Raw genomic sequence first — 25193 nt, 5'->3', positions numbered from 1 at the left:
TCTCCTTCCACATCCTCCTCCTCCTCCACATGTTGAGATGGCAGATTTTGGCCTTGTCTGGCCCTCTCTGCCTCCTCCAAATGCTGGCGACTTCTTTCCCCTGAAATAAACCAAAAAAAATGTAGACTCATCAGCACACAGATATTGGAGAGCATAAATCGCACACATTGCTTAGAAGAGGCTTTCATTTAGTTACTTTTATCTTTCACCAAACCTACATTTTGCAATTACTTCTATATGGCAAGCTCTGATCCTGCCCCTTTTTAGCAAAGTGACACACATGGATGTCCCCCCTAAACTGTATTTCTGGGAGACCCTACCAAAACCCATTTTTGATTTGGGGAGACACAGGTGCTCTGCATTGCAGATGTGAAAACATCTGCTTTATTACCACTGTTTTTAGAATGAATCCTGTTTGCCTTTCCCATTCTCATACTTTTTTTTTCTAGAACTAGCTTTTACACAATGTTTACAAACAAAGTTTTTGGCCAGTGAGCCATGTCCAGGTGTGTTGTTCCTGTAATAACCGAGCCTTTCTGATAAACTATGTGATGTTACGTTGTTTACTAAGAACACTGTTTGTAAATATGTAGTTATTTATGTTCTAAAAAATAAATAACAACATGTCTTTAAAATTACAAGCTGGCCAAGGAGGCAGATGGTGAAATATACATGGCAACACATTATTGCAGACAATCACCACCCCCCCCCCCCCCAACCCCAATATATATTTACTTACTTTTACGCAGAATTTTAAGTATTTTCTTCATCTGATGTGGCTCCCTCAATTTTAAGTCTGACCATCGTTTCCTCAGCTGTTCCTTGGACCTGGTGATCCCAAACATCCTCTGCATTCTCCTCGCCACCTTGTCCATAATATGTGCCTTTCGGCGGTTAGGGGTCTTGTATGGCCCTAATTCCCCATCATAGTCCTTCTTTCGCATGATGTAAACTAACTCCACCATTTCCTGGAACCGCATATTAGTGGCTTTATATCTTCTTTTCCTTGATCGGGACGTCCCTGCCTCTGTCCCTTCACTTGTGGCATGAGAGCATCGTGCCCGCTCGTGTGACATCGCCATCTTTCCTTTCCCACAGAGATTATGGGCGTGGAAAAGATGAATTCTTACGCCATGGGCGGAGAAGAGGGCGGCGTTTAATACATACGCGGAGTGTAGAGAATGCAAACAACGTGTTTACGTCCGTTACGCGGAGAATCTTCGAGCGCATCCAGAACATACACAGTTAACGCCATATTTCCTAAACTCATTGATTAGGGGCCTCGCAAAGGTGACGAGGGCGGGGTTTCATAAATACGCGGAGTGTTTAAAAGGTTTACGCCGTGATTACGCATCTTACGCGGTAATTAGGCGAGCGTGAGAAACGAGGAGCGAGAGACAGGAAGGTAAGGAAATTAAAAATGTGATCAGCAGAGGCCTTGAAAATGTAGACACATGGGATGGGGGTTTGGGCTGTTGGTTGCACCCTTTTTAAGCTATTCTGTCTATGGGGTACCACAATGTTATTTTGGTATCCAAATGCTTTTGGACACCTCACAAAATAGAGATGTGAACAATGCTGTACCTCATTGACAAGTTTTTGAATGGTGTATTCAGATCAGGCAAAGTATTGTTCAAGTGTTGGTTGTACAGAGGTCATTAGGAAGTGTCTTTTATGTCATCCATTGTCAGGGGCATGAGATTTACACAGGAAAGAGTGCCTAGATGAATACTGTCATTTGTAAGCATTGTTTATTTTTCAATATTAAAAATATTTACTGCAATGTTAACAATGGCTCTGCATCTAGCAAATCAATGTTTGGTACAACCAATGCGGCCGAGCTGACAATCATTGTTTAAACAAGAGAGACTGTGTTTGTAATTAGATATAGGTAATAAATTTAAAGACACATATTATATCAAGGTCAACGCTGATCCTTTTGAATATTTATTTTTCTTTGGTTTATGTTTTTTGAATCTAGACTCAAAAAAAAATATCATATTTCAAAAAGTAAAATGGACCAACTACAAACCAAGGAAGCTATAGAGGCCTTACTACAAAAATATCAGGACACGCCCATCCTGTGGAATTCAAAACACGCATTATATTGTAATAAAGATGTACGAGCGGCAGCACTAGAAGAGCTAGCAAACTATATGCAAACATGGGTGCCAGGATGCACTGCCAACATGGTGAAGGATAAACTTGCCAACCTCAGAAGCACATACAGGAGAGCATACAAAGCTAATAAAATCAAAAAATCGGGAGCAGCAGCAAGACAAGCAAAGGAACCCAAACTGTGGTATTATAAACAGATGGCTTTTTTGCGGGACGAAATGGAAGGCAGGAAAACGATGTCCAGTCTTTCTTCCAACCTTTCCTCCATGCTACCTTCCAGCGGACCTTCCCCAGATGACCACAGCCCTGCAGAGTCGGAGGAAGAGGGCCTGGCTGACAGAGATGCAGATCTGCCACCCTTCGATGAGGAGGTATAGTAGTTTCCTCTATATTTATGGCGTAAATAATTCTTGGTGGATTAATGATTAGATATTGTAAAAATAAAACCAAGCTGGAAAAAAGCAAACAAAAAGGTGTACAGACAAATAGGTGTCAGGGATGACAACTGCAGGGGTCAGAAGTAGAGTGTATTCAAGTAATAATGAACAGAAAATACTGAACGAAAAACATGAAAATGAGTGTGGTTTTATTTAGCGAAATTGTAAAAAAATTCTTTTTTTTTCCACACAGGAAGAAGAGATCAGCCAGGAGGTGGCAGATCCTCAGGTGTCTGTCAGCCAGGAGGAGGCCGGGGTCAGTGGCAGCCAGGAGGAGGCCGGGGTCAGTGGCAGCCAGGAGGAGGCCGGGGTCAGTGGCAGCCAGGAGGAGGCTGGGCCCAGTGGCCTGCAGCAGGTCCACCCGGCCAGGAGAACCACCACCAGCCAGTCTTCTCCCCCCCAGGTGAGGCCATCAGGCCGAAGGAGGCAGTTGAGGCCTGTGGAGGAGGCAAGCCTCCGCATGATCCAGGAGGCAAGCGCCATCATGAGGGCCCCCCTCAACCCCACAGAGGCCTTCAGTGCCTCATTGGCCCATGATTTAAATGAAGGGGAGGAGGACCAGAGAAGACTGGCAAAGGCCCTGATGAACCAGGTCCTTTGGTGGATGCAGAGGGGCCTGCTGACCCCAGACACTGGGCTATGTGACCCGGCCCGGCTTGCGGAACACCATCCTCCTGCTGCCACATCAACCCCACCTGCAAGACCCCGTGTTCGATCCGCTGGAAGGCTGCCTGGAGGGAAGGCTGGAAAGAGGAGGAAACGTTGATTTTCTGCCTTCCATTTCCTTCCACATAAAGGACATCGTGTTTGTACTACCACAGTTTGGGTTCCTTTGTTTGTGTGCTGCTGCTTCATATTTTTGTGTTTGGCTACTGAGGCTTGGAAGTTTATCCTTCACCATGTTGGAAATGCAAGTTTGCATATAGTTTGCTATCTATTCTAGTGCTGCCGTTCTTTTTATTTTTTTGTGATGACATTTGCCTGAATAAAAGGCCTTTTGCTTTCATTTGAAAACATGTCTATTGTTTGATATACTGTGGGGATTATTAGGCAGCAAACCTTTAATAAATATACAATGGGTAATTTACAAAGGACACACTCCTTGGGGGGGGGGGGGGACATTTGGTGTGCCAACATGGTTTAATATTCTCTAATGAAACACCAAAAAAAAAAAAAAATTTTCAAAAAACATGTAAAAAAAAAATAGTTTAAATGGTGACATAACTAGAAACAAAAAAAAAAATTAAAAAAAAATGCACATTCCTTTACAAAAATGACTACTCTAAATTATGGAGGACCACCAACCAAAACACACGTCTGGCATAGAAAACATTATTAAAGGATTACATCACAAGCAAGAAATGTGACATTTCAGTATGGGACAACTCTATTGAAATTGCATCAGCAAGAGAACGGGGTTATTCTAGCAAGAGAAGAATTAATAAAACGAGGCTTTAAAATGTGGTTTAGTGCGCCTTTTTAAGACATTGTTCTCTTGCTAGAATAAAAGGTTTCTAATGACGAATGTGCCATATCCCAAAGAAACGCGAGTTTTACCTGAACGAGCGCTCCCGTCTCCTCATTTGGACTGAGCATGCGCGGGGTTTTTGTACGCTGCTTTTGTGTACAGACGACCGAACATGTCTGACGGACACGATTCCAGCAGACTGTTTTAAAGCAAGACCAGGAAACAGTTGTTCGTTGGAAAACGGTCTGGCCGACGATTGTTTGCTGGAATTCTGTACGTTACTGCCTACACACGAACGAACATGTCCGCTGAAACTGGTCCGCGGACCAGTTTCAGCAGACATGTTTGGTCGTGAGTACGAGGCCTTAGACTTTTGAAGGCCCTGGGGCATTATGGCAATGGAAACACCCACAAAATGACCCCATTTTGGAAAGAAAACACCCAACACATAATCTAGGAAGCATAATGAGTCTTTTGAACATGTCATTTTTTGGGGAAAATGTGGAAGAAAATAAAAACATATATTTTGTACACAAAGTTGTCAATTTATAAGGTAGTTCTAACACAGCATGTACATAACCAAAAATTACACCCCAAAATACATTCTGCTTCTCCTCCTGAACGTGGCCGGATTGACAACCTCACCCCGAGTCTTTTCGAAAGTTCTTCTAGCCATGGCGGCCCTCATCAGAACCAAAGGGATATGCTTGTACCACTATCTTGATGACCTCCTGCTACTATCCCAAGGCAAGGAGCAGCTGCTGATTCACAGGGACCAGGCCTTCGGAATAGATGCACTGACAGATCGGTGGAGCTTCAACAGGGCATATGCCTCTCCCCCGTTCCCGATTATCCTCAGATTTTTGCATATAATGATACATATACAAATGGTTAAAAAATGTCACTACGTGACCGTGCTATACAAATTGATACACCGACATGACATGACTACCATTGTGACATTTTTATGTTATCACATGATGTCGGTGTATTTAAAAAGTCACATGAAAGTTACTAGCGCTGCACTATTTACACAATAAATATTTCTGATGGTGAAGTGATACTCTGAGAGTTTTAAGCAGCTGCAGAAAATAAATGTTCAATATAGAAATTTGTACACTTTTTTGTGACACTGATTGATCTTTACACAACTATGCTAATGCCCCACTTGGTACTTCCCCCAGCTTTGCTGATCCCCCGCTCAATAGTAACTCCCAGCTTTGCTGATCTTCCTCTATCTCTGTTCCACACTCACTTCCTGCAATATTGCTCCCACACTGTTCGCTACCTGTGACATATGCTAGTTTCTCCTGCTCGCATCCCCCAGCTCTTCTGATTCTCTGCCAGTCCTCCCTTTCCTGTCCCTGCTCACCTTCTGCTATGGCATTCCCATGTCATTAGCTAGTTGCTCTGCTCAAATCTGGATCCCGTTCATCTGCCTGCTGCTCACACCAGACGTGACATCCACACTAGACACTAGACACTTCCAGGATATATATACACATGAATCGGAAGTGACTGCTGACGACATCTTTCCAGTTCACTTTTCTTCCCAGTACATAAAAAAATGGAGCATGTGCACTTTATATGACCCTTGTTTTCTCTATTAGGTCTGCAGTTTCTAACTGTCCTATGAAGCATTGCATACATTGAACATTATGTGTGGCATTTGAGGCCCCCTTTAGCTCATAAATTGACAACCACTGGCATAAACAGTACCATGAAAAAAAAAAAATCCAGAAAAATAGCAGTGCATTTCCTCATATTTGCCGGAGCCTAGGTACTTTGCTTGCATCCTCATAGCTGTATATCCACAATGTAAGGCACTTCTGCCAGTGAATAAGTGCTATTCTCAGGAGATTTGGAGTGAGATTTGGTGATTTCACTGCTTTTCTGCTCACTGTTCTCTTTGCTGAAGATTCTGGAATAGAATTACTAAAGGCACAAGTACATTTTCTCCAGATATTAGTGAAAGAGCTAAAGCTCTGCCGACTTTAAAGGTAACTAAAGGTTCATTTTTTTTTTAATAAACATGTTATACTTACCTCCTCTGTGCAGTTGGTTTTACACAGAGTGGCCCCGATCCTCCTCTTCTGGAGTCCCTCAGCAGCGCTCCTGGCTCTTCCTGTTCTCAAGTGCCCCGTTGGGAGGCGCTCTCCCTCAGGGCACTCATGCGCACACGCTCCTGTGCCCTGCTGCGTCTATTGGCACAGAGAGCAGGACTCGGCCCCACCCCCGAATCCCGCATCATTGGATTTGATTGAAAGCCAATGGCTGCGCTGCTATAAATCTATCCAATTAGGACACGAGACAACGGCTGAAGCTGATGTGCTCACCCCCCGCTGGAAAGACCAGGTTCAAGTAAGTTAAAGGGGGGGCTCTGGGGGGCAGCTGAATCACAGGAGGTTTTTCACCTTAATGCATAGAATGCATTAAGGTGAAAAACCTTGAGGGTTTATAATCCCTTTAATCATCCAACCATATGTAAGCAAAAGTTTAGCTTTTTTATTTTACTTGTACGTGATTATGCATTCTTTGCAAAGTGAAATTTCACCACATTCACTTAGCTCCTTGGAAAATTCCCTTGCAAAGTGAAAAGCCTATTTGCCTTTAGTAAATCAACCATCCTGACTCAAGTAAACAAAGCCCAGTCTCTACCAAGGGGCACAATGCAGATCGAGCCAAGGTAGGCCATTAATGGAGAAAGAACAACTGGAGGAAAAACCACATGCACTACTGAAGACTAGTTGTTTGTCCTCTAGCTGCATTTTTTCTGGGCACATCTTCTGGAGTTTAGTTATTATATATATATCTATCTTTATATATATATATATATATATATATATATATATATATATATATATATATATATACACAGAATGCCTGCATCCCTTCGAACCTAAGAACAATGTACTGCTCAAACCTCTGAGACCAGTAGCAGATCTTTCAGTTGGCATTTAGCCCACTCATACTTTGCATAGTTGCTAAATTTGTTTTGGATAGTCGACTTGCAAAATAATGAGGGTGTCTACAAAGTCTTCCCATATAGGTTTGTGAGAATATTGATGAAATCCTACATTGTTAAGGGGAGCATTCAGAATCTAATAATACAGGGAGGAGTCCAAATCTCAGAATATTTTCCAGCCAAAATTTATAGTCAATAATATTGTTTTTATAATTTGACCCCTAATGTTTCATATAGCTAATTTATTTATATTAAGGTAAGTGTTGAATTGGGCAGCCCAAATGGATGGGCTGCCTTAACAAAATGAACATAAAAACACATGTTTTAAACGCACTGCAATGAATCACCCTGGTGTAAAAGGTACCTAAAGACATTCGAGAATATTGCCTGATCCAGATGGCCAGATCAGGGAATGTTTTATGTTTGCAGGCTGCTCCACAACCCTGGCAGATGCTCCCTGGCCAAGTATGCTTGGGATACATTTGGATTTCCCTAGTCGAACAATACTGTCAGTTAGGATGTTTGCAGAAAATGTGCTATGAATTTTTCAAGTCTGACATTGTAAGCTACTGTCTGGGCAGAACTTTGTTAATTTATAAAGAATGAGCTCACTCTGTATGATGTTGCTTTTTTGGTCTCCTTTGTTTCTCTGGGTATCAAAGTATTCATTCACTTGTGTGAGAGGTCTGTAAGTCATTGCCAGCCCAGACATTTGCCATTTCCCACATGGCTTATTGTTTTCAGAAATGGACACCATAGAAGAGTTTTCAGAAAAAAGGATGAAATTAATTTCAAATTTCCTAAAAATGTTAGAAATGCCAAAGCATAGATGTCATTTTTAACTCTGATTTCCTCCCAGAGCTTTCCCTTTTCTGCAGTAACTGTAAAATTTTAATGGAACACGACTTGGGTTGAGAATGAATTATCTGGTTGTACCATTTGGGGGAAAATATTCTCTAACCTTATTAGTGAGTGACATAATTGTTTTATAGTAGCTATCATGAAATATGTTAAATAAAATAATACCTGAATTAAATAGAGTAATCAAAGTGTAGATTCATAGGATACCATCTAGATATAACCACATGTCAAAACAATTCGCAGATTCAGAGAAATGAGCGGCTGAAGTTATGTGATTATCTCAACTTTTTCTAGTCAAACTATGTCCTGTCTGCTCTTTATTTACCAACTCTTACCAACTTCCGTCCACATTTGAACAGATATTGTATAGTTGCAAGAAATTCAGCCTTGTTTCTGTAGAAATAGACATCCTACAAGGATCAGTGTAAAAGCATTATATACAAACCCACAAATAGAAAAGGTAAGACAAGGGATGAACTTTTTGGTAAATACGCAAAGTATGTTTGGCGCAAAACATGCCATACTGCCTAAGAAGCATGGTGGACCAGTATAAGGCCTCATGCACATGGACATTTACATTGTTAAAATTCCTCTAGTAAAATATTTCCTGTGCCTGGGGAGCTGCAGGTGCCACATATAGCCACCCATGCAAGTGAATGGCTGAACATGGCCGTACACTTGTAAACAGCAATGGCTTCTGCATTGGCATTTACCCCCACATGCACATATGGCATATTTTCCTGTCAAGTTGTTAAAGATTAGGGACACATTACGTGTGACTGCTAGAGATTACTGCTATTACAGGGTAATATGAAAACACAGATTAATTTATGTAGGGCACCCAAGGGCCTTTCATAAAGTGTCAAATGGCCACAAGTTGGCAAATAGGGGCCTAAACAGCTTGCAAATATGGAAGGACAAACTTATTCCAACTCTATAGCAGGATGCCAAGGTGTCTTTCCGTGATCAAAAACAACAAAATAAATATGGGTGATGGCAACCTGAAAATGCATGGGAGTAAATCAACAGCAGAGTGGCTCAAATAGAAGCATACTAAACAGAAAAAAATACTAAACAGGAAAAAAAAAAAGTAGAAACACCAAGTCAAAGAAGTGACCTCAAGTGCAGTAAAGGGTATGTTGCACACACAAGACATTCAAAAAATATACATTGTGTGACATGGGGTGATCAGACTCAGTGGTAGATTTTTTTTTTGTGAAGTCCATGCCAATCTGAACTGTGTTTAAGTGTCTGGTAGCCCACTTTTATTAAAGCAGATTAAAGTAAAGTCCATAAACTTACCCACAAAGGGGTTTCAGTTACACACACCATAAAGGTAACAAAAATGTCAAGTCACCTGACTCTTCAGCAGTACCTCTGCTTTCAATTATGGGTCCCTCAGACCTTTGGCTCTTCAATGCACATAGCTTCAAGCTCGTCAATGCACACAGTCCTCTTCAATTCACACAGTGATACCGGATCGCACCTGTCTGATAATGTGAAGCCCCGTCCACAAAACGAGAGCACTACTCCCTCCTGGTTGGAGCCCTGATCTATTCCCAGTCCTTCACATCCGGCTGGTCTTCAGCAAAACCTGGAAACTGGGTTGGAGATTTTTTCCTTCCCAAAGCACTTTGAAATCTCCAAACTACGGAGGCTAATCTGGGAATACCAAAATCCAGACAAAGCTGTAAAAACGTTTTCTCTGCTTGAACTCTGTGTCCTTTTCAAACCATCTCCCTAATCATTGCATGGGTGTAATCCATGATTTCAAAAAAGATAAGAGGTGTCAGAATTATAAGTTCAGGTGGTTGTAAACTCATTTTTTTTTTTTTTTTACTGAAATAATAAACATGTTATACTTACCTGCTCTGTGCAAGGGTTTTGCATAGAGAGGTCCCAAACCTCCTATTCTGCGGTCCCCCACCAACACGCTTGGTCCTCTATTTCTTCTTACTATGTCGCTTCCCATGGTGACACACGTGCAGGCTTGATCCAGAGCAGGGCTGTGTGTGTCTACAGGCATGTGCAGCGTGGCTTGGCCCTGCCTCCTGCTTCCTCTTCACTGAATTTAAATTACAGAAACAGGAGCCAATGGCTCCCACTGCTATCAATCTGCCCTGTAAGCCCAGGTAGAAAGAGGCCAGTTTTTTTTTTACAATAATGCATAGAATTAGAAGGACACGGCGGGACTCAACATCGCCCTGGTAGTTCATTGAGAACTACAAGCCAACGGTCATAAAGTCTGTCGGTATTTGTAGTTCATTGATTCACAAGGATCTGTGAATCAATGACACGGCTGTGTGGGCTGTGGGGGGGCGGAGCTGTCACAGGGAGTGCAGGGATTGGGGAGCAGTGGCAGCATTGAGAACATGGTACATGTTCCACCAAAACAGGTGGTACATGTAACATGTTCCCGAAGGTGATCTTAGCCTTTAAAAAGATTTCTGTTCCTTAGATATGTGGTACCTTGTTCCCACCTTGGCTCCCTCCCTTTTCCTAAAATCTCTACACCTGGCCATTGGCCAATATCCTTTAACCACTTTCTGCCTCCTGGCCTACGTTATCCACCTCCTCCATCTCTTTCCACGCTTTCTTCATATTCCTCAGAGAACTATATTACACTCATGGGCAGTTTTTTACCTGGCATATCTGGCACCCAACGCAAATAATTTTTTGACATCCTTACCCCATCAAAATTATTATCAATAATAATCAGGGCTTTTTGGTTAGATGATAGATGCAAGTACTTACCACTTCCCCCAAGGGCCCTGGAAAACAGTAATAGCGCATGCAGCACCACTCTGAATGGTGAACGTGGCCAAATTGCACAGTGGAAGGGTATTAAAGGGGCATAGTCAAAGGGATCTGAAGTGGACCTTTGTTCAGGTATGCCATTGCCCATGGGTCTCACAGCAAATATCTTTCTGATCCTGTTATATACAGTCTTCCCCTACCATTCTACCCTGGTCAAACTTTACAGGTGATAGCACTACATACAGCTGAAAATGTTCCTTTTTATTACACTATTAAACTGCTGTTCGAATTGTGATTTATTTTGAGACGGTACCTTTGCATAAATCTATAAACCCTTACTGTATTTAATAAATACATTTGTTTTTGTGTTTAACATATGGATATGTTACATATAATTTATATAGTGATATAAAATATTACTATACAGTATATTATGTTATTGGTATTATTTTTTTATAACTGTATAAGTAAATTAACACATTTTAAGAGTTGAGATTATAATGCTTTTACAAATCAAACCGACCCTAGGACATACTTAACCTACATTTGGCAACAATGAATCCAGTCTCCTTACATGTCTGTAAAAGCAGAAATAAAGCAATTTTTTTTTTCAACTTAGACAATTGTCAGATTTTGCTAATGCTTCCTGTTGCCTCTTCAGCATTGATTGCCTCTTCATAGGGTTCAGCACATTTACTGTCTTCACAGGAGATGCATTTTTCCTCAGTTTCCCACCGTCTGCTGTTCATCCCCTCTGCTCACAAGTATCATTCAATCAGTATTCAGGCTCTCCATCCAGGGTTCACGGCCACCCATACAGACAAGCTATTCTTCTTTGTTTAGTGAAATCCAAATTATAGAACAAATAAATATACCACCCACTATAAGTAGCTCATCCACAACTGATAAAAACAAAATTCCGATTACCATGTTATTTCACATCTGTTTCCGACAGACTGTTTCAGCATATTTAGTGTGGTGTTTTGGTTGAGCTTAATTATTAACAATTAGTAAATGTGACGTGGTATTTTCCAAGGATGACAAGGTTATGCCTAGATAGATAGATAGATAGATAGATAGATAGATAGATAGATAGATAGATAGATAGATAGATAGATATTGTAATTTTTGCTCCTATAGTCAACTGTGGATTTCTAGGCTGTTGAATAGAGAAACTGTAAGATACTGGTTAGTGGTTACCACTGCTGGCATGCATAGCAGAACTGATTATGTCCAGATGTAATGCTGATTATCCCCAATGGCTGTGAGAATCCACTTTATATTTGTTGTGCATGACATTTTGCTTAGTGGTTAGGGTCTGAGATTTGGAGTCAGCACAACCATAGAGCCGCTGTGAATCCCGTTTTCTGAAAATTTGCAGTCCCATAGAATTTATGTTCAAATTTCCTAGACCAGTACTAAAGTACTATATGGCTATTGAATCATGACTAGTAGGCAAAGAAGAACCAATAAGTGTGATTTTGGATAAAGAATCCCCCCCCATATAAAAAAGACGGCTCAGAATAGCCATAGTGTCAGTGCTGAATGGAAAGGAACTGACTGCATAGGGAGAGATTAAGATCAGTTAAGAAACTTCTTTACTCTTTTAGTCATCAACCTCTTTCTGCCTGTTTATTTTTATTCCTCAGGACATTTTTATTTTCATGCCAATATGTGGTTAATTTGAGGGCAATGCTCACGTTTAGCTGCTGTCACTGGCATTTTTTTGCTCCAAGGCTTTCCCTTAAAAAAAAAATGAAAAATGTATTATCAAATACTTACCGTAATTTTCCTTTCCTGATGGACTTCATGGCAGTCTACATGTGGGTTAACCCCGCCTCCTCTCCAATGCTATAGGACCCCATTCCCATAAATTTGATCTCGCAGCCAGAGACTGCGTTCCGTAACTAGACAACTCTTGACCAATGGGTGGGAACACTGTCGGCCATGGAGTCCATCAGGAAAGGAAAATTATGGTAAGTATTTGATAATACATTTTCAGTTTTTCTGACAGACTCAATGGCAGTCTATGTGTGGGAAATAACTAGCCAAACCAAACGGGTGGGTATGCTGAACAGAAAGAAAATACATTTCCCCCATCATCCGACAGGATTCTTAAACCAAAGTTCACAGAAGATAGAGAAGCAGATTCTATGCAATAATGTGACATAAAGGGGTTAATGAGGCCCAGGAGGCCGCTTTGTAGATGACATCTGGAGCCACATGCCGGGCTGCTGTCCACAAAGCCGCCATACCCCTGATGGAAAGTGCAGTCACCGTCTCTGGAGGAGTCAAGCCCTTAGCCCTATAAGCCTGCTAAAAGGATTAGACGATCCAGGCCACAATAAATCTGGTCAAAGCTTGCTTCCCTTTGTTATTGCCGGAGTGTAGAATAAACAGGTAGTCAGAACGTCTAAAGGAGGAAGTAACTTGCAGGTATTCCTTGAGTATTTACCCTACATCCAGAGAGTGGACACTGGGGCGCGCACTGAGGGTTTCCAGCCTCTCCCTCTCAAGGACCAGACCATCAGTCTCTGTAATGCCGGGCAAGGGTGCAGGACTGCCCCCTGAGAATGAAGGTCCGGCCCTAGAGGAAGAGGAACCGAAGCTGAGCTGGGTCTACCTCAACCACTTCCGTTTGGAGTCTCCCTAAAAATCTGAGGATAATCGGGAACGGGGGAGAGGCATATGCCCTGTTGAAGCTCCACCGATCTGTCAGTGCATCTATTCCGAAGGCCTGGTCCCTGTGAATCAGCAGCTGCTCCTTGCCTTGGGATAGTAGCAGGAGGTCATCAAGATAGTGGTACAAGCATATCCCTTTGGTTCTGATGAGGGCCGCCATGGCTAGAAGAACTTTCGAAAAGACTCGGGGTGAGGTTGTCAATCCGAAAGGGAGGCAGGTGAACTGTAAATGTTCTTGCCCGACCCTGAGTCGGAGGTATTTGCGGAATTCTTCTGCCAAAGGCAAGTGAAAATAGGTATATTTTAAGTCAATTGAGATTAGCCTGGCTGCATGGCTTGCTAGATGGTAGACAGAGCCTCCATTTTTAATGTTTCGTATTTTATAAACTTGTTTAGATACGTTTTTCTTTGGCACTAAAAAGAGAGGGGCGTATACCCCGTGGAACTCTTCGCCTTTTGGGACAGGCACCACTGCTCCCTGTGCTAACAGCGAATCCACGTAGGACAGTAACCCCTGCTTCTTTTCTTCTGACCATGGTAGCAGGGAAGGAATACATCGGGGGGAGGAGTACTGGTGAAGGACCATGTGTGGCCTGTGGAGACTGTCTTGATGGTCCAGTAGTCCGAAACTGAGGCCACCCAGACATGCCGGAAGAGAATCAGGCGCGCCCCCACCCGACCCACCTGGGTGGGCCCAATCTCAAAATGACTTGGCCGACTAACGTCCACTGGACGCCTGGCTTTTAGCGGGCTTTTGGAAGGATGTCTTCCCTCTACTCCAATTTCTTCTGAAGTCTCGCCCGGGCTTGTAATAGCGTACTTCTCTTGACAGCTCAGTACTGCGTCTCTTGCGCCGGGGCCTCTTCTGACTGAGCAGACGACTATCCTGGGGCAGGAAGCCCTACTTTCCACCCGTGGCCCAGGTTATGGCCTTGTCCTGCCTGTTGCTGAACAACGATGGCCCCTCAAAGAGGGTCCTACACTAGGCTTGTTTGGATGCTGGATCGACAAGCCAAGGACGTAACCATAAGGCCCGCTTAGCCGTAAATAAGGATAGCGTAGTCTGGGCAAGCAGGCAGATAAGGTCGATAGAGGCCACCCCCCAGGAAGGTGGCTGCCAGCTTTATTTCCTGGACTGCTGAGCGCCTGGCCAGTCCTTCTGAGACGTCTCTGAGCACAGAGTCCACGTTCTCAAAAATCCTTTGCCACCACGCAATCTTGGCCTAGCAACCAGACACCTGTTGAGACCCTTGCAACCATGCAAATCGTCTCAGCAGCCTGACACCCTTGTTGAGACCCTTTCAAATGCAATACCGTCTCAGCAGCCTAACACTCATCAAGACCCTTGCAACCAGGCAATACTGTCTCGAGCAACCTCCTACTCATCAAGACGTTTGTGACCATGCATTCTTGTCCCAGCAACCTTACATTCATTGAGACCCTTGCAGACAGGCAAATTGTCTTAGCATTCTGACACTCTTGTTGAGACCCTTGCAAACCCAATATTGTCTCAGAAGCCTCACACTCATTGAAACTCTTGCAAATGCAATATTGTCTCTGGAAACCCGACACCCATTGATTGAGACCCTTGCAGTCATGCAATGTTGTTTCAGCAGCCTGACACTCATTTGAGACCTTTGCAAAAGCAATATCGTCTCAGCAACCTCACACTCGTTAAGACCCTTGCAACAAGTTACGCCATTATGCAATAGATGTGGCCTTTTTACAAGAAACACATTTCTTGAGAGGGGCCACACCAAATATGCCCTTGCACATATTTAATCAGTGGTTCCATGCTCCGTCCCCGATCGCAAGGGCAAGGGGAGTGACAATAACATTTAGAAAGACATGCCCAGTTATTGTGACATCCTCACAAATAGATCCGAAGGCCGTTATCTTTTCTTAAAGGCAAAATTGAACAGCTATTGCTATACATTTGCCTCAGTGTATGCGCCAAACACAGGAATGGCAAATTTCCTGATAAAAACTCTGAAATTACTGGAAGTATAGAGAAGGATTTTATATTTTAATTTAGCAATAAACCCAAGTATAGACACATCAACGGGCAAAACACCCATATCATTTAAGGCCCTAAAACATATAAAACAGCTCTTACGGTCTTCCCACTTGATAGAGGGATGGCAAGTAATGCACAAGGGGATCAAGGACTATAGCTACTACTCCAAAATACACAATATGTACTCTTGTCTAGATCTTTTCTTTGTGGACCAGTTCTACTTAGAAAAGATCAGGTCATGCACGATAGAACCAATAGCGATTTCAGACCATGCACCTATCATTATGACCTTACACCCAGTCTCAATAGGCCACCTGGAACGAACATGGCGGTTAAATGAGACATTGTTAGATGATAGTCGCATTGTGGAGGATTTAACTATTAAAATTTAAACATATTTTGAAATGAGCGTGTCTGGGGAAACCTCTGAACAAGCTATTTGGGAGGCCCATAAATCGGTGATTAGGGGGGAATTGATAGCTTTAGGGTCAAGGGAAAAAAAAACAAAAAGAAATAACAGATCTGCTGGAAGAAATAAATAAGATAAAGATAAAACATAAATCTTCTCTAGATCCAGCAGATGTTAAGAGGTTGGAAAATGCGCGAAGTAAGTTGACACAGTGTCTAGATTATAAAACCAGAAATAAATATAGATATTATGCGCATCGGTTCTATGAACAGGGAAACAAATGCGGTCGCTTTTTAGCTAGGCAGCTTAAAAAACAACATGACTCCAGACATGTTCATAATTTAACATTACAAAATAAAAAAAATAGTAGAAACCCAGGGTATTGCGGCAGAATTCCACGAATTTTACGAGACTTTATATAATATTCAACACAAATCGGCAAGTGCCACGAATGAATATCGATTGGGGGAGATCTGGGACTATATTGCGGACTCAGCGTTACCTTCGCTGCCGCCTGAAGCAACGGAGGTAATAAATAGGCCGATCACAGTTGAAGAAGTGAATGGAGTAATAGCAAATTTGGCAATAGGGAAAAGCCCAGGGCCAGATGGCTTTACGAATCTATACTATAAGAAATTTGTTTCAAAACTGGGTGCCCCAATATGTGACTACTTCAACTCGATTAACATTTTGAATCCACTTCCCCTAGAAGCCTTATTGGCACACATTACAGTCCTTCCAAAACCAGGAAAAGATCCCCAACTAGGCATGTGCAATTTTTTTAGTTACGAATACGTTTTCCGTAAATTTTCGTTATTTTAGTTGATTCGTTAACATACGAATGAACGAACGGTTTAGCACAATTAATAACGAATAACAATATTTTCAAAATAACAAATATGGAAAACAACGAAGATACGAAAGAAGAAAGAAACGAAAACATAGAAACAACGAAAATACCGAACCCAAAAAAAAAAAAAATTACAAAAAACAAAATGAACGAAAATGCAAACTTACTAATATTCGAAGACCGAAAAGAAAACAACCGAAATGCCGAACAAAGAATAAAAAACTAAAATCAAAACTAACGAAAAATAAATTACGAATCTTCGGAAAACGGAAATGAAAACAAGGAAAATACTAAATAATGTAAATTAGCTTTCGTTAGTACTGAAATATTTCTGGACATTGACCAATAGCCACTGAGCGCTGTCCCTTTCCTCTGAAGAGGTTTGTTCCTTCCCCCCAATGAGCTTCTTTCTCATTACCTCCTGGCTCCTTGTGTCTTTTTCAGTGTTAGACTGCAGTGCATCTAATTTCTAGATTTGTATTTGTAATATCTGATATATTTTAGTTTTCTTCTACGTCAGACTTCATTCTAGACAGGGTGTGTGTGCTAACTAAGACAGTCAAGTCAATCACAGTAAAGTACGAATTACAAAATGACGAAGAGTAGTGTGTCGAATAAACGTAAAATGTATTCTAACAGAATTACGAATGCAATAAAATCTACAAAAGTACGTTTTTACAATCAAAGGAAATTAGACACGAAAATACGAATGATCATAAAGCAACGAAAATATATTTCTTACGAAAATACGAACGCGGCATGATGGAAAATATAATGTAAATACGAATAGAAAAAATTAAACCAACGTAAAAACGAAGGAACGAATAAAATCATTTTAAAAATACGAACGCGGCAGAATACAAAATATAACGAAAATACTTATCTCGATTCAACGAAAAAATAAACTAACAGAAAAAAACGGAAATGGAAAAAAGAGTGTTACGAAAATACTAAAGAGTACGAATACGATAACTAACGTCTTACGAAATTACGACTCGTTACGAATAACGATAAACGAACAGAAACGGAACAGAAATACACGAAAATTTTTGGTGTGCATATGTCTATTCCCAACACTGCGCCGATTATAGACCAATTTCTTTGTTAAATTCCGACACTAAACTATTATCAAAAATGTTGGCACTTAGACTACAGGATCATTTAGTGAAGCTAGTTCACCCTGATCAAACGGGCTTTATGAAGGGCCGTGAGGCCAGAGACAAGACCATAAGGGCATTGAATGTCCTCCACTGGATGCAACATGGCCCGGACAGATCGAGCCCCTAGAATAATATTATCTATGGATGCCGAAAAGACTTTTGACAGGGTTAACTGGGCATTTATGATGGATGTCCTGAGGTGGATGAGAGTGGGAGATCGTATGATGAGCTGGGTACTGGCGTTGTATGCGTCCCCGAGAGCAAGAGTAAAGGTGAATGGCACTTTGTCAAATTATTTCCAAATATTTAATGGTACGAGACAAGGGTGTCCTTTGTCTCTATTACTATTTGTGGTGATATTGGAACCTTTTCTCTGTAAAATAAGGAAAAACAATGGAATCCAGGGAATGTGTATTGGGCCGGATGAACATAAGGTCTCGGGATATGCCGATGACCTGTTATTCTACCTGTCCACACCACAGACCTCACTACCTGCTCTGATGGTAGAAGTTTCTAGATTTGGAGTTTTATCCAATTTTAAGATTAATTTTGAGAAGTCTATACTATTCCCCTGCCATGTATCTTCAAGTATGGCTAAGACTCTGCAGGACGCGTATCGCTTTGTATAAAATTTTGGTCTACTTAGGGACGCATATAACGCCTGACCCAAAACTTCTATACGATTTGAATTATGGTGCCTTAATGTAGGGGATAAGGGAAGACCTTCAGAAATGGAAGGGTCAGTTATTAATTTGGTTTGGAATGGTGAATGCAATAAAGATGAGTATACTACCTAAAATAATTTACTTCTTACATACAGTGCCAATTTCTCTTCCACTGAGTTTTTTTAAGGGCATACGGAGGGCCTTCGTGTCCTTGGTATGGAATGATAAACGCCCCAGATTAGCCTATGATATTCTGTGTAGAGGAAAGTCAGATGGCGGAGTGGGGTTGCCAGATGTAGCATCATATTATAGGGCAATGGCACTAGTACGTATATTGAATTGGAACCACGATTACTCAAACAAAAAATGGGTAAAATTAGAGCAAATAGTGGCAGGAAGGAATTTGGCAGGAACACCCTGGATCCCGAAGGTAGATAGAGGGCTCTCAAAATGGACGTCACCCTTAACTCATAATACGTTAAAGATATGGGATAAAATGAACCAACTAGGAGATTATGCCCCCGGGATATCTCCCCTAACTCCGCTGCAGGAATTCCCGTGGTTCCCTCCAGGTGATGAAGTAGGATCGATGAAGGCCTGGGGGAAGGACAGGGATACTACATGCAGGCAAATTTGCCCCATGTGGAATTCTGACTCCCTTAACAGAATTGAGGCGGAGCTTGGGAACAGTTCCAATGGTGGAGTGGAGGTACCATCAATTAGTGTGCTTCTTTCACAAGTGGAAAACCGTGATAAGACCTCTAAATTCGCTTACTATATTTGAAACGAAATGTGAGAAGATAACAAGGGCTAAACACTTACTATCTCAAATGTATATATTAGTCCTAGGAACCCAGAAAAAACAACACCCTACTATATTAGAGACTGGGAAGGAGAGCTAAACCACAGGTTTACCCTGCTACAAATTAAAAAGCTTATTGACTCCTCACACTATACATCGATGAATGAATGAAAACTTATATAGCGCAGCACATGCGAATTTAATCGCCTCTGGGCGCTTGTTGTTCCTGTCTCCTTTGGTATCAAAAGAGATGAGTCTTGATCTTTCTCCTGAATGCTAAGTGATTCTCCTCCAACCGAATGCTGGTTGGTAAAGCGTTCCATAGTCTAGGCCCTTGGACCGCGAATCTCCTTTCTCCTTTGGACTTGTATCTGGCTTTGGGTATCTGGAGGAAATTTTGATTGGTGGAACGCAGAACGCGATTGGGTTTATGAGCTTTTATTTTTTCGCATAGATAATGGGGAGCATTCCCATAGATACATCTATGCGTTAGACAGAGTGCTTTAAAAGTGATTCTGTCTTTTACTGGTAACCAGTGAAGGGCTCTCAGTGAAGGTGAGATTGATTCCCAAGGTTTTTTCCCAGTCACAAGTCTAGCGGCCGTATTTTGAACGACTTGTAGACGAGCGATTTGGTACTTGGGGAGTCCGAGGTAAAGGGCATTTGCATAGTCCAATCTTGAGTTTACAATAGCTCCCACCACGACCGCTATGTCTTCCTTGGGAATAAAAGGAGTAAGTCTGCGTAGTAGGCGCAGCAGATGGTGAGATCCACTGACTACTGACCCTATTTGTGCGTCCAATGTCATGTGAGAGTCAAAGATGACCCCGAGACTTTTGACTTTGGCGCTAGGGGTGATGATTTTGCCCAGAATGGGCGGGGGGGTCCAAGTTGTTGTAGGTTGATTCATACGCTTGGCGTGAAACAGGAGAAGTTCTGTTTTCTCTCCGTTGAGTTTAAGATAACTCTTTGTCATCCAGTCCTCTATCAAAGAGAGGCATGTCTCTAGATTGAGGTGGTGATCCTTTTTATTGCAAATGCGGAAATATAGTTGCGTGTCGTCTGCATATGAGTGGTAGAGCAGTTTTTGACTGCTAATAATCTCAAAAAGAGGGCGAAGATAGATGTTGAATAACACCGGCGACAGGGGGGATCCTTGAGGGACTCCGCACGATACCGTGCGTTTCTCAGAAGTGAAAGGTCCTAACTTCACTATTTGCGATCGGTTTTCCAAAAAAGAGGAGAACCAAGATAAATCGCCTTCTGCGACTCTGGCTACTTCAGCTAGCCGAGTCAATAAAAGCTTGTGGTCTACTGTGTCGAAGGCTGCGCTCAGGTCCAACAGAACCAGAAGAGAAGATTCTCCTTCATCTGCGGCCTCGAGAGCGTCGTCCCATATTTTGAGCAATGCGGTTTCTGTCCCGTGTCCAGGCCGGAATCCCGATTGAAATGGGTCAAGTAGGTTGTGGGTATCTAGATGATGTTGCAGCTGTTGTACCACTACTTTTTCCATTACCTTTGAGAGTACATTTAGACCTGTTATTGGACGAAGGTGGAGTGGGTCCTTGGGGTCCAGGTTGGGTTTCTTCAAGATGGGTCGAATTATACCCTCCTTCAACTGGGAGGGCACTATGCCTTCCCTGAAGGATTGGTTGATAAGCTGCGTGATAGGAGGTGCCAGGATGTCGGCGCATTCCTTCAGCAGTTTAGTGGGGATGATATCATTCGGCGCGGTGCTGTTACGCAGAGTACCGATGATATTTTTAGTGGCATGGATAGAGATAGGTTCCAGCGTGAACTTACCTGGTTGTGGTGAATTACTGCAGGTATTGTGTAAATCATTACGGGGAGAGTTGAGGGGGGAATTATTTTGCTGAATGCTTTGTCGGATCCCCTCGATTTTATTAATGAAGTAATCCGACAATTCACTGCAAAATTCTTGTGAGTCCGAATTGGGGGCTTCAAGACATCTTGGATTCATGGTCTGAGTGACCAATTTAAAGAGTTCGCGTGGGCGATTAAGGGCGCTGTTGATAGCCTCGGAAAAATAGTTTTTCTTGGCTTTGAAGATTTCTTTGTGGTATTTTTTTCGATAAGCTCACAGATTCAAGAGATGTCTTATAAATTTCTATCGAGGTGGTATAGAACCCCAGTGAGACTGGCACAGATGTACAGGAATGCAGACAACAGGTGTTGGAGGGGATAAGGACAAGAGGGTACTTTACTCCACCTGTGGTGATCATGCCCAAAGATCAGAGGATTTTGGCAAGAAATTGCCCCCTGGGTTGAAAGATTGTCTCCCGGGGAAATGGAATTGACCCCTCTAAACTTCTTATTTCATGGGTCAGCGAGGTCCATTGGATCATATAAGGATAGTATTATGCCTCGTTTATTAAATGCGGCAAAACTATAAATACCTAGACTATGGAAACAGAAGAAAAGACCAACTATTCTTGAATGGAAGAGAGAAGTTATTTAATTATGGAGGCAGAAAGATGAATTTCTATGGTTAAAAATAGAAAGGATAAGTTTAAAGAAATTTGGACAGAATGGGAACAATGCTCACCAGAGATAGAATAATATAAGGAGCTGCATAAATTCTAGGTAAATGCTCATGGAGGGAGAGAGGGTGAGGGGGGGGGGTGGAGATTATTTAAACTATTTTTTTTTGTCTCTCTTCAACCACCCCCCCTTTTTTTATGAATGCTCGTGTGGCTCTGCCCCTAACCCCCACCTGTATAGGTATAAAAGGAGGGGGGGCATTGAGGGAGGGGTTGGGGTTTTTTCACTTTTTTTTTAAACAGGAAAGGGAAAAGGGGAATGGAGATAAGGGGGGGGGGGGTAAGGTATAAATGTGTATTATGGCTTTTAGAAGCCTCAGATATAAATGTTTTTTTTTGTTTTTTTTAGGGAAGGGTGGCGGGGTAATAGGAGTGATGAGTGATAAGAGTGATACGTTATAAAGGGGCAAAATGGCTTTTTAGAAGCCTCTTATATAAGGGTTTTTTTTTTTAAGAAAGGGAGAAAGAAAAAACATTTTTTTCCCCAACCCCCCCCACCCTTTTTGTTTATTTTTTCTATAGGGGGTGGGAGAGAGTCACGAGGAATAAGTGGGGGTGAGGGGGACAATTTCCTTTGTCTTTTTTTTCTTCTTTCTTTTCTTTTTGGGAGGGGGGTGTATAGGATATAGATATTGATGTTTACATTATTATATTGTTTTTGATATGTGATATATTGTTAAATGGAATTGTTGTTGAAAAATTAATAAAAATGTTGATAATAAAAAAAAAGACCCTTGCAACCATACAAAATCATCTCAGCAGCCTGACACTCATTTGAGATCCTTGCAAAATGCAATATCGTCTCAGCAACCCCTTGTCGAGACCCTTGCAACCACGCACTATCATTGTAAATAAAAAAATCGAGACCCTTGCAATCACGCAATATCTTCTCAGCAGCCTGACACTCACTGAGACCCTTGCAACCATGCGATATCATCTCAGCAAACCTGACTGAGACCCCTGCAACCACGCAATATCGTCTCAGCAAACCAGACTGAGACCCTTGCAACCACGCAATGTCGTCTTAAAAACAAACTTTCATACTCGTCAAGACCACTGCAACCCCGCAATATCATCCCAGCATCCTGACACTCACTGACACTCTTGCAACCACGCAATATCGTCTCCAGTAGTATAAAACACTTTGTGCATCTACGTGCAAACCCGCATACAAACTAACTTGCAAACATACCTCAGTGGCAAACAATCCGCCACAGAAACATGTAGCAGGACCCAGTTGGCCATTCATCTCCAGTGGCATACGGGCCACTCATCTTTTCTCTGTCTTTCTCCCTGAGATTAGTTCAGGTTTCCATCCAACACCAGGTTGGACTTTATCTCCACAGGTAAAAAAGAAAAGAGGGGAAGGATGTACATTTCGCATCTTCACCAGGGGTAGTCGTATGACAGGGGTGAGCCAGTTCATTTCAGTTAAAGTCACACCAGGCCCACCTACAGACGGTTTTCCACCACCTTGATGACTTCCTGCTCATCGAACAACCAGGCAAACCACTGGCAGATCTAGACATGTTGAGAATAGTGTTCAGCAACCTCAATGTGCCCATAGCCGAGCATAAAGTGGAAGGCCCGACACACTCTATCACCTTCCTAGGTGTCACTCCGGACACGTGTGCCATACAGGCTAGCGTGCCTCCTGACAAACTAATCTGTACCAGGACAGTTATCCATGACTTCACTCGGTCACATGGGTGCACCATGAGGCAATCGCAATCCTTACTAGGGATGCTGAACTTCACAATGGGAATTATTCCTCAAGGACAGTCCTTTCTACACAGCTTTTAGTTTTTCTCACATCAGTGCAAGATCCAGACCAAGTTCTCAAACTAGACCAAGCAGCAGTAGCAGACTTAGCTATGTGGGACAAGTTCCTCACCAGCTGGAACAGCATTTCAATGTTCATCCTTGCAGCATCAGCCGAGCCACCACAGGTGGTCATCGATGTCGCAGTCTCCACAGGCTTCACCAGCATTTCCGGCCGCCAATGGGTCGCCAAACCATGGCCCCCTCTTAAATTTCTGCTTTTACCCAGTCTTCATCACTCTTCGAGCTGTATCCCATTGTGGCAGCTGCCCAGGTCTGGGGCCACACTGTCTGGGGCAAGACAGACGGTGCTCTTCACCATGGACAATCAGGCCACAGCCGATATCATCAATAAAGGTAGATCCAAGTCACTCCCCATCATGTCTTTCCTGCGTAGGCTTGCGCAGCTGTCACTCTGTCACCAGTTTAATATCTTCTATAAACATATTCCAGGCAAATGCAAAATTGCAGCTGATGAGCTGTCCCGTTTCAACCTTACTTTGTTTTTCCAGCAGGAGCCTGGAGCTGACCCAGCAAACTACTCCTGTCCCACCCTTAGTCGTTGCTGACAATGGACTGAAGTCGCATCCAACCCAACCCAGCTCATTAACCACTCTTTGGCATGCAACACACTAAAGGCCTATCGCACTGCTTGGAGCAATTACCGCAAGTTTTTGGCCTCTTGCCCACGATAGTCAACGTTAGACAAGTCCTAGCCTTTATATCGTATCGTAAGTTGGCACTTTCTCACAATACTATCAGGCTATACCTAGGCGGCGACTTGCATTTCCTGTCCTTACAGGACCCCAGTAAACCGTATTCTCGGCCCAGGCAGTTATGTCCCTCCTATGGGGCATACTGAAGCACCAACCTATAGTCAGTGGCAAACGCCTACCTATCACGAGTGCCGTCTTCAGAGACATGTCTGAAATCCTTACTCGTTCTCCATTTGGGGCTTTGCCCAGCCTAGTCGTCCAAGCGGCCATCTACCAGGCCTTCTACCGTATCCAATGACCTAGTAAATCTACCATCAGCGGTTCTGGCAGTCAACACTGCTCTGATGCCACCTCACTCACTTTCAAACCATTACACCCTTGAATAAATGAATGAATGAATGAAAAACTTATATAGCGCTACACATGCGAACTGAATCGCCTCAAGGCGCTTGGTATCCATTTCCTTCTAATTTGGCCTTCAGAATAGGTGGGTCTTGAGTTTTTTCCCTAAGGCCAGGTGATTCATTTCCGTTTGGATATTGGTTGGTAATGCGTTCCACAGTTGGGGTCCTTGGACTGCAAATCTTCGTTCTCCTTTTGTCTTGTAATGGGCCTTGGGGATTTGAAGTAGATTTTGGTTTGTTGGCCTTGAGAACACGATTGGAGTTGGGGTATTTTATTTTCTCACACAAGTATTGGGGAGGGATTCCTTGAACACATTTGTGCGTCAGGCAGAGGGCCTTAAATGTGATCCGGTCCTTCATGGGCAACCAGTGAAGGGACCCGTCAGGGAACTCCTGTAAGACGCTTTGCACATAGACGTGCGCCAGCGCATAGCCTTTGCCATAGAATGGCTCACAGGCTCGCACATGCATGCCAGAGCTCGCAATTGCGGGCACGCATG

The sequence above is a fragment of the Rana temporaria genome, chromosome 1 (genome assembly GCF_905171775.1).
Source record: "Rana temporaria chromosome 1, aRanTem1.1, whole genome shotgun sequence".
Lineage (NCBI taxonomy): Eukaryota > Metazoa > Chordata > Amphibia > Anura > Ranidae > Rana > Rana temporaria.
Note: the sequence above shows the minus strand (reverse complement) of the source record.